Source organism: Pleurodeles waltl, chromosome 5 (genome assembly GCF_031143425.1).
Source record: "Pleurodeles waltl isolate 20211129_DDA chromosome 5, aPleWal1.hap1.20221129, whole genome shotgun sequence".
In the NCBI taxonomy this organism is placed as follows: Eukaryota; Metazoa; Chordata; class Amphibia; order Caudata; family Salamandridae; genus Pleurodeles; species Pleurodeles waltl.
The window spans coordinates 1,836,607,916-1,836,625,170 of record NC_090444.1 but is presented as its reverse complement, the minus strand read 5'-3'; the positions used below and the strand labels follow the sequence as shown (position 1 = coordinate 1,836,625,170).

General features: G+C 48.6%; 1 protein-coding gene across 1 annotated transcript in view; it reads right to left on the bottom strand.

Moving 5' to 3' along the window:
• The window catches only part of DNAH8 (dynein axonemal heavy chain 8), a 9,979,189-nt gene that overhangs the window by 5,245,368 nt on the left and 4,716,566 nt on the right, over window positions 1–17,255 (bottom strand). The gene's annotated exons all lie outside the window — the stretch shown is intronic.

Sequence of the window (17,255 nt, the reverse complement as noted above, 5' to 3'; positions counted from 1 at the left end):
CAAAGTAGAGGTTTGTGGTCTGTCTGAACAATGAAGTGAGTGCCAAACAGGTATGGCCTCAACTTCTTCAGTGCCCAGACCACAGCAAAGGCCTCCCTCTCTATGGCAGAGCAACGCTTTTCTCTAGGGGTCAACCTCCTGCTGATAAAAGCAACAGGTTGATCCTGGCCCTCAGAATTAAGTTGTGATAAGACTGCCCCTACCCCTAATTCAGATGCATCAGTTTGGACAATTAATTATTTGGAGTAACAGGGGCTTTTCAGGACAGGTGCAGAGCACATGGCCTGCTTCAGCTCCTCAAAAGCTTTCTGACAGTTTGCTGTCCATAATACCTTCTCAGGCATTTTCTTGGATGTGAGGTCATTAAGAGGGGCTGCAATGGAGCCATAGTTCTTTATGAACCTCCTATAGTACCCAGTGAGGCCTAAAAAGGCTCTCACCTGAGTCTGAGTTGTAGGGGGAACCCAATCTATAATAGTTTGGATTTTCCCCTGCAGTGGTGCAATCTGTTCCCCACCTACAAGGTGTCCCAGATAAACCACCTTCCCCTGCCCTATCTGGCACTTTGAAGCCTTGATAGTGAGGCCTGCCTTTTGCAGGGCCTCCAAAACTTTCCATAGGTGGACCAGGTGATCATCCCAGCTGGAGCTAAAGACAGCTATATCGTCCAGATATGCTGCACTAAAAGCTTCCAGCCCTCGCAGGACTGTATTCACCAACCTTTGAAAAGTGGCAGGTACATTTTTCAATCCAAAAGGCATTACTGTGAATTGGTAATGGCCTCCAATGGTTGAAAATGAAGTTTTTGCTTTTGCATCTTCTGATAATTTGATCTGCCAATACCCTGCAGTCAAATCAAAAGTGCTTAGATACTTGGCAGATGCCAGTGTATCTATTAGCTCATCTGCCCTGGGTATAGGGTGAGCATCAGTTTTGGTTAGCTGGTTGAGACCTCTGTAGTCAACACAAAACCGCGTTTCCTTCTTTCCATCCTTGGAATGAGGTTTGAGAGGACCACGGACTTTCAGAGTGCTCAACCACTCCCAGTTCAAGCATTTTCTGTACCTCTTGCTTTATGCAGTCTCTGACATGGTCAGGCTGCCTATAGATCTTACTTTTGACAGGCAAGCTGTCCCCAGTATCTATAGTGTGCTCACACCAAGAAGTGGTGCCTGGCACAGTAGAGAAGAGTTTAGAAAACTGACCCAGGAGATTTATGCAGTGGTCTTTCTGCTCAGCTGTAAGACAATCTGCCAGTACTACACCTTCCACTAGAGCATCTTGTTCTGTGGAAGAGAAGAGATCAGGGAGAGGGTCACTCTCTTCTTCCTGTCCCTCATCTGTTGCCATGAGCAGGGTGAGATCAGCCCTGTCATAGTAGGATTTCAGGCGATTGACATGGAGCACCCTAAGGGGACTCCTGGCAGTGCCTAAGTCAACTAAGTAGGTGACTTCACCCTTCTTTTCAACAATTATGTGGGGTTCACACCATTTGTCTTGGAGTGCTCTTGGGGCCACAGGCTCCAAGACCCACACTTTCTGCCCTGGTTGGTACTGAACCAAAACAGCCTTCTGGTCATGCCATTGCTTCTGGAGCTCTTGGCTGGCCTGAAGGTTTTTACAGGCCTTTTTCATGTACTCAGCCATTCTAGATCTTAGGCCAAGTACATAGTCCACTATTGTGAGAAAGTAGCCTCTTTCTAGCCTTGTTACCCCCACTTTTGGCCTGTTTGTGAGTGTATGTCAGGGTATTTTCACTGTCTCACTGGGATCCTGCTAGCCAGGGCCCAGTGCTCATAGTGAAAACCCCATGTTTTCAGTATGTTTGTTATGTGTCACTGGGACCCTGCTAGTCAGGACCCCAGTGCTCATAAGTTTGTGGCCTATATGTATGTGTTCCCTGTGTGGTGCCTAACTGTCTCACTGAGGCTCTGCTAACCAGAACCTCAGTGGTTATGCTCTCTCTTTACAAATTGTCACTAACAGGCTAGTGACCAATTTTACCAATTTACATTGGCTTACTGGAACACCCTTATAATTCCCTAGTATATGGTACTGAGGTACCCAGGGTATTGGGGTTCCAGGAGATCCCTATGGGCTGCAGCATTTCTTTTGCCACCCATAGGGAGCTCTGACAATTCTTACACAGGCCTGCCACTGCAGCCTGAGTGAAATAACGTCCACGTTATTTCACAGCCATTTTACACTGCACTTAAGTAACTTATAAGTCACCTATATGTCTAACCTTTACCTGGTAAAGGTTAGGTGCAAAGTTACTTAGTGTGAGGGCACCCTGGCACTAGCCAAGGTGCCCCCACATTGTTCAGAGCCAATTCCCTGAACTTTGTGAGTGCGGGGACACCATTACACGCGTGCACTACATATAGGTCACTACCTATATGTAGCTTCACAATGGTAACTCCGAATATGGCCATGTAACATGTCTAAGATCATGGAATTGCCCCCTCTATGCCATCCTGGCATTGTTGGCACAATTCCATGATCCCTGTGGTCTGTAGCACAGACCCTGGTACTGCCAAACTGCCCTTCCTGGGGTTTCACTGCAGCTGCTGCTGCTGCCAACCCCTCAGACAGGCATCTGCCCTCCTGGGGTCCAGCCAGGCCTGGCCCAGGATGGCAGAACAAAGAACTTCCTCTGAGAGAGGGTGTGACACCCTCTCCCTTTGGAAAATGGTGTGAAGGCAGGGGAGGAGTAGCCTCCCCCAGCCTCTGGAAATGCTTTGTTGGGCACAGAGGTGCCCAATTCTGCATAAGCCAGTCTACACCGGTTCAGGGGACCCCTTAGCCCTGCTCTGGCACGAAACTGGACAAAGGAAAGGGGAGTGACCACTCCCCTGACCTGCACCTCCCCTGGGAGGTGTCCAGAGCTGCTCCAGTGTGCTCCAGACCTCTGCCATCTTGGAAACAGAGGTGCTGCTGGCACACTGGACTGCTCTGAGTGGCCAGTGCCACCAGGTGACGTCAGAGACTCCTTGTGATAGGCTCCTTCAGGTGTTGCTAGCCTATCCTCTCTCCTAAGTAGCCAAACCCTCTTTTCTGGCTATTTAGGGTCTCTGTCTCTGGGGAAACTTTAGATAACGAATGCAAGAGCTCAGCCGAGTTCCTCTGCATCTCTCTCTTCACCTTCTGCCAAGGAATCGACTGCTGACCGCGCTGGAAGCCTGCAACACTGCAACAAAGTAGCAAAGACGACTACTGCAACTCTGTAACGCTGATCCTGCCGCCTTCTTGACTGTTTTCCTCTTTGTGCATGCTGTGGGGGTAGTCTGCCTCCTCTCTGCACCAGAAGCTCCGAAGAAATCTCCCGTGGGTCGACGGAATCTTCCCCCTGCAACCGCAGGCACCAAAAAGCTGCATTACCGGTCCCTTGGGTCTCCTCTCAGCACGACGAGCGAGGTCCCTCGAATCCAGCAACTCTGTCCAAGTGGCCCCCACAGTCCAGTGACTCTTCAGTCCAAGTTTGGTGGAGGTAAGTCCTTGCCTCACCTCGCTAGACTGCATTGCTGGGAACCACGACTTTTGCAGCTACTCCGGCCTCCGTGCACTTCCGGCAGAAATCCTTTGTGCACAATCCAGCCTGGGTCCACGGCACTCTAACCTGCATTGCACGACCTCCTAAGTTGTTCTCCGGCGACGTGGGACTTCTTTGTGCGACTTCGGGTGAGCACCATTTCACGCATCCTCGTAGTGCCTGTTTCTGGCACTTTTCCAGGTGCTACCTGCTGCTGAGAGGGCTCTTTGTCTTGCTCGACGTCCCCTCTCTCTCCTGGTCCAATTTGCGACCTCCTGGTCCCTCCAGGGCCACAGCAGCGTCCAAAAACGCTAACCTTACGATTTGCAGCTAGCAAGGCTTGTTGGCGTTCTTTCGGCGGAAAAACACTTCTGCACGACTCTCCACGGCGAGAGGGATCCGTCCACCAAAGGGGAAGTCTCTAGCCCTTTTCGTTCCTGCAGAAACCTCAGCTTCTTCTGTCCAGTAGAAGCTTCTTTGCACCCGCAGCTGGCATTTCCTGGGCATCTGCCCATCTCCGACTTGCTTGTGACTTTTGGACTTGGTCCCCTTGTTCCACAGGTACCCTAGATTGGAAATCCACAGTTGTTGCATTGTTGGTTTGTGTCTTTCCTGCATTATTCCTCTAACACGACTTCTTTGTCCTTAGGGGAACTTTAGTGCACTTTGCACTCACTTTTCAGGGTCTTGGGGAGGGTTATTTTTCTAACTCTCACTATTTTCTAATAGTCCCAGTGACCCTCTACAAGGTCACATAGGTTTGGGGTTCATTCGTGGTTCACATTCCACTTTTGGAGTATATGGTTTGTGTTGCCCCTATCCCTATGTTTCCCCATTGCATCCTATTGTAACTATACATTGTTTGCACTGTTTTCTAAGACTATACTGCATATTTTTAATATTGTGTATATATGTCTTGTGTATATTTCCTATCCTCTCACTGAGGGTACACTCTAAGATACTTTGGCATATTGTCATGAAAATAAAGTACCTTTATTTTTAGTATAACTGTGTATTGTGTTTTCTTATGATATTGTGCATATGACACTAAGTGGTACTGTAGTAGCTTCACACGTCTCCTAGTTCAGCCTAAGCTGCTCTGCTAAGCTACCATTATCTATCAGCCTAAGCTGCTAGACACCCTATACACTAATAAGGGATAACTGGGCCTGGTGCAAGGTGCAAGTACCCCTTGGTACTCACTACAAGCCAGTCCAGCCTCCTACAGTGTTAGAGGACCTCTCACAGGGTGTCCAAATAGGAGTTCAAAGGGGCTGAAGCCCACTCCTTTTTGGTGTACCTACCTGTAAGCAAAAAGGAGGCAAGGTAACAGGATATCCCATCTCCTGCGGAGTTTTTCAGGGAGTCCCATAATCATGCCTTTGAGAGTTTTGTTAAATCTCTCCACCAGTCCATTTGTTTGTGGATGATAGGGTTTAGTGAACTTGTATGTAACACCACACGCCTTCCACATGCCCTTTAAGTAAGCAGACATGAAATTGCTTCCCCTGTCTTATACCACCTCTTTTGGGAAGCAAACCCTGGAAAAGATTCCCAGGAGGGCCTTTGCCACTGCAGGAGCTGTAGTGGTCCTAAGAGTAATTGCTTCAGGATATCTGGTGGCATGGTCCACTACCACCAAGATAAACCTATTGCCTGAAGCAGTAGGAGGGTCAAGGGGGGCAACTATGTCAACCCCTACCCTTTCAAAGGGAACCCCAACCACAGGCAGTGGAATAAGGGGTGCCTTTGGAGTGCCACCTGTCTTGCCACTGGCTTGACAGGTTTCACAGGACTTACAAAAATCTTTTTTGTCCTCTGACATTCTAGGCCAATGAAACAAGGGAACAAGCCTGTCCCAAGTTTTCATTTGCCCTAAATGTCCAGCTAAGGGAATGTCGTGAGCTAGAGTTAGGAGGAACTTTCTGTACTCCTGAGGAATCACCAATCTCCTGGCAGCTCCAGGTTTTGGATCCCTTGCTTCAGTGTACAAGAGGTTGTCCTCCCAGTAAACTCTGTGATAGTCACTGACATCCCCATTTGCTTGTTTGACAGCTTGCTGTCTTAGACCCTCTAGTGTGGGACAGGTATTCTGTGCCACACTCAGCTCCTCCCTGGCAGGCCCCCCTTCACCCAAAAGCTCAGCAGTGTCAGCTTCCAGCTCCTCTGGTGTAGGTTCTGCACAGGGTGGAAATTCTTCTTCCTCAGAATTAGAATCCACTGTAGAGGGAGGGATAGTAGGTAGTGTTTTACCTTTACTAACCCTAGCTTTAGGGAGCACTTGGTCCATTCTTCCAGGATCCAAGTCACCCTGTCCTTTTTGCTTTTTGGCCTGAGCCCTGGTCAAAGCAAAAATATGCCCTGGAATGCCCGGCATTGCTGCATGAGCCTCCAACTCCACTTCTGCCCAAGCTGATGTCCCTAAATCATTCCATAATAGACAGTCTACAGGTAAATCTGAGGCAACCACAACTTTCTTTGGGCCAGTAACCCCCCACCCCCAGTTGAGATTCACAACAGCCATGGGGTGGCTAAGGGTGTTGTTATGAGGATCGGTTACTTGGTACTGGTGACCAAGTAGGTGTTGTTCAGGGTGGACCAGTTTCTCTATTACCATTGTAACACTGGCACCTGTGTCCCTGTAGGCCTGAACCTCAACACCATTTATTAGGGGTAGTTGCTTGTACTTATCCATATTAAGGGGACAAGCAACTAATGTGGCTAAATCAATAGCCCCCTCAGAGACTAACACAGCCTCTGTGGTCTCCCTAATCAGACCAACCCCAACTAAGTTACCAAAAGTGAGCCTAGCTACTCCCTTGGATTGGCTATTAGTAGGTTTGCTCCCACCACCACTGCTATTAGTAGGGAAACTAGGTTGAGCAGCAGGGGTTGTAGTGGTAGGAGGCTTGGTGCTTTTCTTTGGACAACTGGGATCTGTTGTCCAATGGCCTTTTATTTTACATAAATAGCACCATGGTTTCTTTTCGTTGTTTTGATTTGAAGCGGATTTGTGCCCACCACCCCCACCAGAGTGTTTTTGTGGGCCTGATGAAGACTCATTTTTAGATTTGTCCACACCCTTGTCAGAAGACTTACCATCCTTCTTCTTGCCATCTTTGTCACCCCCTGTATGAACTTTTCTTTTCACCCTTGTTCTGACCCATTTGTCTGCCTTCTTTCCCAATTCTTGGGTAGAGGTCAAATCAGAGTCCACCAGGTACTGGTGCAACAAATCAGACACACAATTATTAAGAATATGCTCTCTCAGGATTAAGTTATACAGGCTTTCATAATCAGTAACTTTACTGCCATGTAACCACCCCTCCAAGGCCTTCACTGAATGGTCAACAAAGTCTACCCAGTCTTGTGAAGACTCCTTTTTGGTTTCTCTGAACTTCATCCTGTACTGTTCAGTGGTTAAGCCATAACCATCCAGGAGTGCATTCTTAAGAAGGAATGGTTTCTTACCTGTAACTCCAGTTCTCTCGTAGGGGTATTTCCATGATAGTCATAAGCACTGAATAGTTCCGCGCGCCTGCGGGGACCCCGGAGCACTGATGTGAAGTATATTCTTAAGTGCAAATACCAGCCCTTTGAAAAAAGGTCTGTCAAAAAACACTTAAGAATAACACTGTGCAGCCTTTGCGAACAGCTACACAGGCCAAATTGTTGAAAAGAAAAACAGTTGTAGTGTAAATTCACGTTCAAACACCTATTTATTCTAGAAATGTAATAACAAATACATTCTCATACTTTATTTTCACCTCTCATGAGATAAAACAATGCAGGGCAGTGTAGCCCATAGGCTGCCATTATACAGAGTGTAAATAGAGCTGTGCCTTTAAGAAAGTAAAGTCTTCCTGTATCCCATCATGCACAGCAAAAGGCAGTTGCCTCAGTTCTTTTTGAAGGCTTGTAACCTGACATGAAGGAACAAAACATTCGTTGGAGTACCAACATCGATAATATTTATGGCAACCTTTTCTTTGTCAACTCCACCGGGGAGGAGGGAGGGTTGCTTATGACTATCATGGAAATACCCCTACGAGAGAACTGGAGTTACAGGTAAGAAACCATTCCTTCTCTCGTAGGGGATTTCCATGTATAGTCATAAGCACTGAATAGACTAGCAAGCCCATCCCCATAACCGCGGTGGAGTAGACAGAAGAATACTGACAAAAAACATGAGTCATGCAAATAAATTCTTAAGCAAGGCCTGTCCAACCTGCGCATTTGCCATAGCGTCTGTATCAAGGCAGTAATGCTGAGTAAAGGTATGGACCGACTTCCAAGTGGCAGCCTTGCATATTTCTACCAAAGGGATATTTCTCATCAAGGCTGCAGTAGCTGCCTCCCCTCTAGTAGAGTGAGCTTTTGGCCTACCACCAAGGGATTTGTTCGCTAACTGATAACATAACATTATACATGAAACAATCCACCTGGATAATGATTGCTTAGACGTGCCCAACCCTGTTCTAACTGGGCCATAGTTAACAAAGAGCTGTTGTGATTTACGTAAGCATTTTGTCCTGTCCAAGTAAAATTTCAAAACCCTCTTTACATCTAAAGAGTGCAGAGTTCTCTCAGCAGGAGTAGTTGGATTTTGAAAGAAAGTTGGTAATGAAATGGTTTGGTTCACATGAAAGTCGGAGACGACTTTTGGTAAAAATTTTGGATGAGTCCTCCTTACCACTTTCGCAGAATGAAAAACCGTGTAGGGCTCTTGAGCGCAAAGGGCCTGGATTTCGCTGACCCTACGCGCTGAAGTGATTGCCACCAGAAAAGCAGTTTTCCATGTGAGATGCTAATGGGAGGGAAGACCTTTTTTAAACCTTCCAGGAAATCCTTAATAATTGGAATCCGAAAAAAGGAAGTTTGTGAGGGACTCTTTCTGTATGCCGTTATAGCCGCCAAGTGTACCTTTATTGATGACAATTGTAAGCCCGATTTTGCCAAACTTAGTAAGTATGGCAGGATAGATTCGTCTCCACAGGATACCGGGTCAATGTTGTTGCCCAAACACCACACACAGAATCTTTTCCACTTGCTTGCATAAGCCGATCGTGTGGAAGGGCGCTTTGCTTCTTTCAGGATTTCCATGCAGTCCTGAGGTAGGTTCAAGTGTCCATATTGCACTAGCTCAGGAGCCATGCTGCCAAACTCAACGATGAGAGGTTAGGATGAGATATCTGCCCTCTGAACTTCGTGAGCAGGTCCGGACGATGAGGCAGCCTGATGTGTGGTTTGAGTGACCGGTGAAGAAGGTCTGGAAACCACCATTGGCGTGGCCATTCCAGAGCAATTAGGATCATTTTGGACTGAGCATTGGATAGCTTCTGGAGGACTGCCGGAATCAGGGGAAGCAGTGGAAAGGCGTAAAGAAATGCTCCTGACCAGCTTATCCACAGGGCATTCCCCAGTATCTCTGGATGGTAATATCTGGAGGCGAAGTTTTGGCATTTTTTGTTTTCTGGGGTTGCGAATAGGTCTATAGAGGGGGTACCCCATAGTGCGAAAATGGAACGAACGACGTCGTCGTGTAACACCCATTCGTGGTTCTCGTCCATTACGCGGCTGAGAGCATCCGCTTGAACATTCTGGTTGCCAGGCAGGTGAGTTGCCACTAGCGACAGGTTCCTGGCTAGAAGCCAATGCCAGATTGTCTGAGCCTCTCTGGATAAAATCCTGGACCTGGTGCCGCCTTGTTTGTTTACGTAATACATAGTGGCCACGTTGTCCGTCTGGAGAAGGAGAGTTTCCGCTTTCAGAGATGGAAGGAAGGCTTTGAGCGCAAGGTGGACTGCGCGAAGCTCCAGCAGGTTGATATGATAGAGACTCTCTCTCTGTGACCACTTGCCTTGAACTCGAAGATGATCCATGTGCGCTCCCCATCTGAGCAGTGACGCGTCTGTTACGATGGTTTGAGCTGGAGGCTGTTGTTGGAAAGGAATCCCCACCAAGAGATTGTTGGGTGAACACCACCACTTGAGGGATTGTAGGGCGTGGGGAGAAAGGAGGACTTTGCTCTCCCAATCCTCCATCAGTTGACACCATTGATCCTCCAGGTCTTCTTGTAAGGGTCTCATATGGAGGCGAGCATTGGGAACGAGATGGATACAAGATGCCATCGAACCCAGTGGAGAGGCTATTACTCTTGCACTGGTCTGTGGAGTTTTTTGTAGTTGTTTGCACTTTTGGAGAATCGATAATCGTCGTTCCTCCGAAGGAAACACCTTTCCTAGATTGGTATCTATAATGGCCCCTAAGTAATGCAACCTATGAACAGGCGTTGCTGTGGACTTCAGGTTATTGACTTGAAGACCGAGATTCTGTAACAGCTGTAGAGCCCATTTGAAATGTTGTTGTGCCTCTAGATAACTGGAGGCCTTTATGAGCCAATCGTCTAGATAGGGGTAGACAAATATTCGATGTTTCCTCAAGTGGGCGGCTACCACCGCCATGCATTTGGAAACAGTTCTCGCCGCTGATTTGAGGCCGGAGGGTAGAACCGCAAATTGGTAATGACGTTTTCCGACGGTGAACCTTAGGAATTTTCGATGTTTCTTGGTCACCGGAATATGAAAATAAGCATCGCAAAGGTCTATAGCACAGAGCCAGTCGCCCTGACGAAGATGTGGGTAAATTTGGTGCAAGGATAGCATCCTGAATTTCTCTTTGCGAATCCACTTGTTTGCTGTCCTTAGATCTAGAATGGGACGAAACTCTTGCTTGTCCTTTTTTGGCACAAGAAAATACCTCGAATAAATCCCTTTCCCTTGCTGGCTGATCGGGACGGGTTCTATAGCTCTTTTTTGTAATAGAATAGTGACTTCTAACTGAAGAGCTTCGTGGTGGTGGCTGGCTGGTTTGGGTGGAACAGATGGTGGAGGGCTGGTGAATCTGAGAGCGTAACCATGTCGCACAATATTCAATACCCAGGCGTCTGATGTGATGTGTAGCCACTCGTCCAGATGATTTGAGATACTTCCCCCTACCGGAGTGGATAACGGAGGAGGAGGAAGCGAAGATTCAGGGCTTAGACGCGGGAGCCTGTCGAGTTGCCTGAGTTTGTGGTGTTGAACGACCCCTTGTCGACTTTCGTTGTGTGGAGAAGGCCCTTTGATGTTGCTGCTGCTGCTGGGGGCGTGAAGACATCCAGTGTGGTGTCTGATACCTGTGGGTGAAAAGTCTTCGCTGATATGGACGGAATACTTTTCGTTGTTCTTTCGGGCGTTCCATGCCTACCGCTTTTAGAGTGTCTAGCTCAGACTTCATCCTGGCCATCTCGTCATCGGCATGAGAGACGAACAAAGTGGAGCCTGAGAAAGGTAAATTCTGTATTCTCTGCTGTGCTTCTGGTTTGAGAGATGTTAATCTCAACCATGCATGTCTTCTTAGCGCTACTCCGTGAGCGTAGTTATGTGCAGACAGCACCGAAGAATCAGCAGCAGCGCTTATTACCTGGTTAGAAACCATGGCTCCCTCACCCACGACCTCCAGGAAATCTTCCCTTTTGTCCTTAGGAAGATGCTCCGCAAACTGCAGTATAGAGTCCCAGGGGCCCGATCGTATCTCCCTAATAAAGCAGTGGCGCTGGCTGCTTTCATTGTGATGGCTGCGGTAGAGCATACTTTTCGGCTTGCAGCATCGATCTTTCTGCTCTCTTTATCCGGAGGTGAGGAGGAAGACGGTGATGTAGAGTGCAACTTCTTTGCCGCTACTATAACCACCGAGTCTGGCACTGGGTCCGACCTCAAGAATAGAGGATCTTGTTCCGGTGGACGATACTTCTTAATAAGTCTGGAAGGAGCAGATTTCGTTGTGGCCGGTGTCAGAAAAATATCCATTGCCGGTTCAATAAGACCCGGAACCAGAGGAAGCAAAGGTCTCGAAGATGTCCTCTGGTGCAACGTCTCGAAGATTACTGATGTCGATGGAGCACGTACCGCCAGCGGGATATTCAGTTTGGTCGCCCCTCGCACTAAGACCTCTTGGAATGTACACGTCGTCTATGGGGGACACTCTCGGGGATGGTGAGTCCGATAGGGTTGGAGAGTAGTCCTGTGTAGACGAAGAAGAATGTCTATGACGTGAATGTGGAGATCTCTGCTGTGACTCATGACGATGGTGCCGAGAGGAAGACGAACGTCTAGATGAATGTCTAGAATGCCTTATGGATCGCGTTGGAGTCCTCGGAACAGACTCTGAAGGAGGAGCCGGAAGAGGAGCCGAAGGTGTTACTGGTGTCTGCGGCAACGGCGACTGTTGAGGAGAGAGCTGTGGAGACGCTGGATGCAGGATGAGTGAGGCCGAGGATTCTGAAGTGGTATAAACCCTTCTAGGTCTCTTTGATTGTCGCCTCGACGTCGACACACTCATCGACGTCGAAGTGCGGTGTCGGCGGGTGCCTCTTGACGTTGATTCCTCTCGCCGTTGAGAACCTCTCGACGATGACCCTCGACGTCGGTGTGGTGACAGTGAACGTCTTCGACGGCGAGCACTCTCTCTCGACGCTGATCGCCCTGGCCGTGTCGATGGCGAACCGGACTCAGATCTCCTTTCTGACAGGACCCTGAAGCATTGAGCTCTACCTCACCAAGCCATTTTTTGACAGAAATTCATTCAAAATCTTTTGAATTTCAATTTCACTCGACGTTTTTAATATTGAGTGATCATTGTAGGAGGCTGGACTGGCTTGTAGTGAGTACCAAGGGGTACTTACACCTTGCACCAGGCCCAGGTATCCCTTATTAGTGTATAGGGTGTCTAGCAGCTTATGCTGATAGATAATGGTAGCTTAGCAGAGCAGCTTAGGCTGAACTAGGAGACGAGTGAAGCTCCTACAGTACCACTAGTGTCACTTCCACAATATCATAAGAAAACACAATACACAGATGTACTAAAAATAAAGGTACTTTATTTTTATGACAATATGCCAAAGTATCTCAGAGTGTACCCTCAGTATGAGGATAGCAAATATACACAAGATATATGTACACAATACCCAAAATATGCAGTATAGTCTTAGAAAACAGTGGAAACAATGTATAGTTACAATAGGATGCAATGGGGACACATAGGGATAGGGGCAACACAAACCATATACTCCAAAAGTGGAATGCGAACCACAAATGGACCCCAAATCTATGTGACCTTGTAGAGGGTCGCTGGGACTGTAAGAAAACAGTGAGGGTTAGAAAAATAGCCCACCCCAAGACCCTGAAAAGTGAGTGCAAAGTGCACTAAAGTTCCCCAAAGGACATAGAAGTCGTGATAGGGGAATTCTGCAGGAAAGACACAAACCAGCAATGCAACAATGATGGATTTCCAGTTGAGGGTACCTGTGGAACAAGGGGACCAAGTCCAAAAGTCACAAGCAAGTCGGAGATGGGCAGATGCCCAGGAAATGCCAGCTGTGGGTGCAAAGAAGCTGCTACTGGACAGTAGAAGCTGAGGATTCTGCAAGAACGACAAGGGCTAGAGACTTCCCCTTTGGAGGATGGATCCCCCACGCCGTGGAGAGTCGTGCAGAAGTGTTTTCCTGAAGAAAGACCGCCAACAAGCCTTGCTAGCTGCAAACCGTGCGGTTATGGTTTTTGGATGCTGCTGTGGCCCAGGAGGGACCAGGATGTCGCCAATTGCGTCTGGGGACATAGGGGGCGTCAAACAAGACAAGGAGCCCTTTTAGAAGCAGGCAGATCCCGCAGAAGTGCCGGAACAGGCACTACGAAGAAGAGTGAAACGGTGCTCACCCGAAGTTGCACAAAGGAGTCCCACGTCGCCGGAGGGCCACTTAGAAAGTCGTGCAATGCAGGTTAGAGTGCCGTGGACCCAGGCTTGGCTGTGCACAAAGGATTTCCGCCGAAAGTGCACAGAGGCCGGAGTAGTTGGAAAAGTCGCGGTTCCCAGCAATGCAGTCTGTTGTGGGGAGGCAAGGACTTACCTTCACCAAACTTGGACTGAAGAGTCACTGGACTGTGGGAGTCACTTGGACACAGTTGCTGGATTCAAGGGACCTCGCTCGTCGTGCTGAGAGGAGACCCAGGGGACCGGTGATGCAGTTCTTTGGTGCCTGCAGTAGCAGGGGGAAGATTCCGTCGACCCACAGGAGATTTCTTCGGAGCTTCTAGTGCAGAGAGGAGGCAGACTACCCCCACAGCATGCACCACCAGGAAAACAGTCGCGAAGGCGGCAGGATCAGCGTTACAGAGTTGCAGTAGTCGTCTTCGCTACTTTGTTGCAGTTTTGCAGGCTTCCAGCGCGGTCAGCAGTTGATTCCTTGGCAGAAGGTGAAGAGAGAGATGCAGAGGAACTCTGATGGGCTCTTGCATTCGTTACCTAAGGAATTCCCCAAAGCAGAGACCCTAAATAGCCAGAAAAGAGGGTTTGGCTACTTAGGAGAGAGGATAGGCTAGCAATACCTGAAGGAGCCTATCAGAAGGAGTCTCTGACGTCACCTGCTGGCCCTGGCCACTCAGAGCAGTCCAGTGTGCCAGCAGCAACTCTGTTTCCAAAATGGCAGAGGTCTGGAGCACACTGGAGGAGCTATGGGCACCTCCCAGGGGAGGTGCAGGTCAGGGGAGTGGTCGCTCCCCTTCCCTTTGTCCAGTTTCGTGCCAGAGCAGGGCAGGGCAAAGTGCACTAAAGTTCCCCAAAGAGCACAGAAGTCATGATAGGGGAATTCTGCAGGAAAGACACAAACCAGCAATGCAAAAACGATGGATTTCCAAATGAGGGTACCTGTGGAACAAGGGGACCAAGTCCAAAAGTCACAAGCAAGTTGGAGATGGGCAGATGCCCAGGAAATGCCAGCTGTGGGTGCAAAGAAGCTGCTACTAGGCAGTAGAAGCTGAGGATTCTGCAAGAACGACAAGGGCTAGAAACTTCCCCTTTGGAGGATGGATGTCCCACGTCGAGAAGAGTCGTACAGAAGTATGTTCCTGAAGAAAGACCGCAAACAAGCCTTGCTAGCTGCAAATCATACGGTAAGGGTTTTTGGATGCTGCTTTGGCCCAGGAGGAACCAGGATGTCGCCAATTGCGTCAGGGGACAGAGGGGGTGCCCAGCAAGACAAGGAGCCCTCTCAGAAGCAGGCAGCACCCGCAGAAGTGGCGGAACAGGCACTACAAAGAGGAGTGAAACGGTGCTCACCCGAAGTTGCACAAAGGAGTCCCACGCCGCCGGAGGACAATTTAGAAAGTCGTGCAATGCAGGTTAGAGTGCCGTGGACCCAGGCTTGGCTGTGCACAAAGGATTTCCGCCGGAAGTGCACAGAGGCCGGAGTAGCTGCAAAAGACGCGCTTCCAAGCAATGCAGTCTGGCGTGGGTAGGCAAGGACTTACCTCCACCAAACTTGGACTGAAGAGTCACTGGACTGTGGGAGTCACTTGGACAGAGTTGCTGGATTCAAGGGACCTCGCTCGTCATGCTGAGAGGAGACCCAGGGGACCGGTGATGCAGTTCTTTGGTGCCTGCGGTTGCAGGGGGACGATTCCGTCGACCCACGGGAGATTTCTTCGGAGCTTCTAGTGCAGAGAGGAGGCAGACTACCCCCACAGCATGCACCACCAGGAAAACAGTTGAGAAGGCGGCAGGATCAGCGTTACAGAGTTGCAGTAGTCGTCTTCGCTACTTTGTTGCAGTTTTGCAGGCTTCCAGCGCGGTCAGCAGTCGATTCCTTGGCAGAAGGTGAAGAGAGAGATGCAGAGGAACTCTGATGAGCTCTTGCATTCGGTATGTAAGGAATTCCCCAAAGCAGAGACCCTAAATAGCCAGAAAAGAGGGTTTGGCTACTTAGGAGAGAGGATAGGCTAGCAACACCTGAAGGAGCCTATCAGAAGGAATCGCTGACGTCACCTGCTGGCCCTGACCACTCAGAGCAGTCCAGTGTGCCAGCAGCACCTCTGTTTCCAAGATGGCAGAGGTCTAGAGCACACTGGAGGAGCTCTGGGCACCTCCCAGGGGAGGTGCAGGTCAGGGGAGTGGTCACTCCCCTTTCCTTTGTCCAGTTTCGCGACAGAGCAGGGCTGAGGGGTCCCTGAACCGGTGTAGACTGGCTTATGCAGAAATGGGCACCATCTGTGCCCACGAAAGCATTTCCAGAGGCTGGGAAGGCTACTCCTCCCCTGCCTTAACACCTTTTTCCAAAGGGAGAGGGTGTAACACCCTCTCTCTGAGGAAGTCCTTTGTTCTGCCTTCCTGGGCCAAGCCTGGCTGGACCCCAGGAGGGCAGAAACCTGTCTGAGGGGTTGGCAGCAGCTGCAGTGAAACCCCTGAAAAGGCAGTTTGGCAGTACCCGGGTCTGAGCTACAGACCCGTGGGATCATGGGATTGTGCCAACAATGCCAGTATGGCATAGAGGGGGCAATTCCATGATCTTAGACATGTTACATGGCCATATTCGGAGTTACCATTGTGAAGCTACACATAGGTATTGACCTATGTGTAGTGCACGCGTGTAATGGTGTCCCCGCACTCACAAAGTCCGGGGAATTTGCCCTGAACTATGTGGGAGCACCTGGGCTAGTGCCAGGGTGCCCACACACTAAGTAACTTAGCACCCAACCTTTACTAAGTAAAGGTTAGAAATATAGGTGACTTATAAGTTACTTAAATGCAGTGAAAATGGCTGTGAAATAATGTGTGCATTATTTCACTCAGGCTGCAGTGGCAGGCCTGTGCAAGAATTGTCAGAGCTCCCTATGGGTGGCAAAAGAAATGCTGCAGCCCATAGGGATCTCCTGGAACCCCAATACCCTGGGTACCTTAGTACCATATACTAGGGAATTATAAGGGTGTTCCAGTATGCCAATGTGAATTGGTGAAATTGGTCACTAGCCTGTTAGTGACACTTTGGAAAGAAATGAGAGAGCATAACCACTGAGGTTCTGGATAGCAGAGCCTCAGTGAGACAGTTAGTCATAACACAGGTAACACTTTCAGGCACACTTATGAGCACTGGGGCCCTGGCTTGCAGGGTCCCAGTTACACATACAACTAAAACAACATATATACAGTGAAAAATGGGGGTAACATGCCAGGCAAGATGGTACTTTCCTACACAGATGCATCAAGGTTTTTTGCATTCGCAAACGGTGCGAATGCCCGTTTGCAAATGCAAAAAGCCATTTTAGAATATATGAAAGACATTCTGAACACAATTTTAAGGAATCGCTAAAATAGCGATTCCTTAAAATTGCGACCCTGTTGAGAGAGTCGCAGATTGCGACTCTCTAAATAAGAAATCGTAAATAAGGATTCCTTATTTGCGATTCCTTCGCACATGTATGAAGCAATTCCTAAATGCGATTTGGGCATTTAGGAATCGCTATTTACCACCAATTTGAACTTGGTGGTAACCATGTGCAAATTTTAAAAATGCATTTAGAATGCATTTTTAAAATGTACATGTAAAGCACACATGCCCTTTTGGGATGTGTGCACCTTACATGGTGAAAAAAATAATTTTGGGGTGCAGCAGAGGGGGCCTTAGGCCCCCAGCACCCTGGGGTTTTGCATTTCCAAAATTGCGATTTCTAGTTAAGAAATCGCAATTTTGGAAATGCAAAAAATTCGCAGATATGGGAAAACAGGCCCATAGGTGCAAATGGGGCCGGTATCGCAATTTGCGATTTGGTAATAGCATTTGCGATTTTTAAGAAATCGCTATTACCGATTCGCAAATGTGATACATGCCATTTTGCGAGTCGGAAATAGCGAT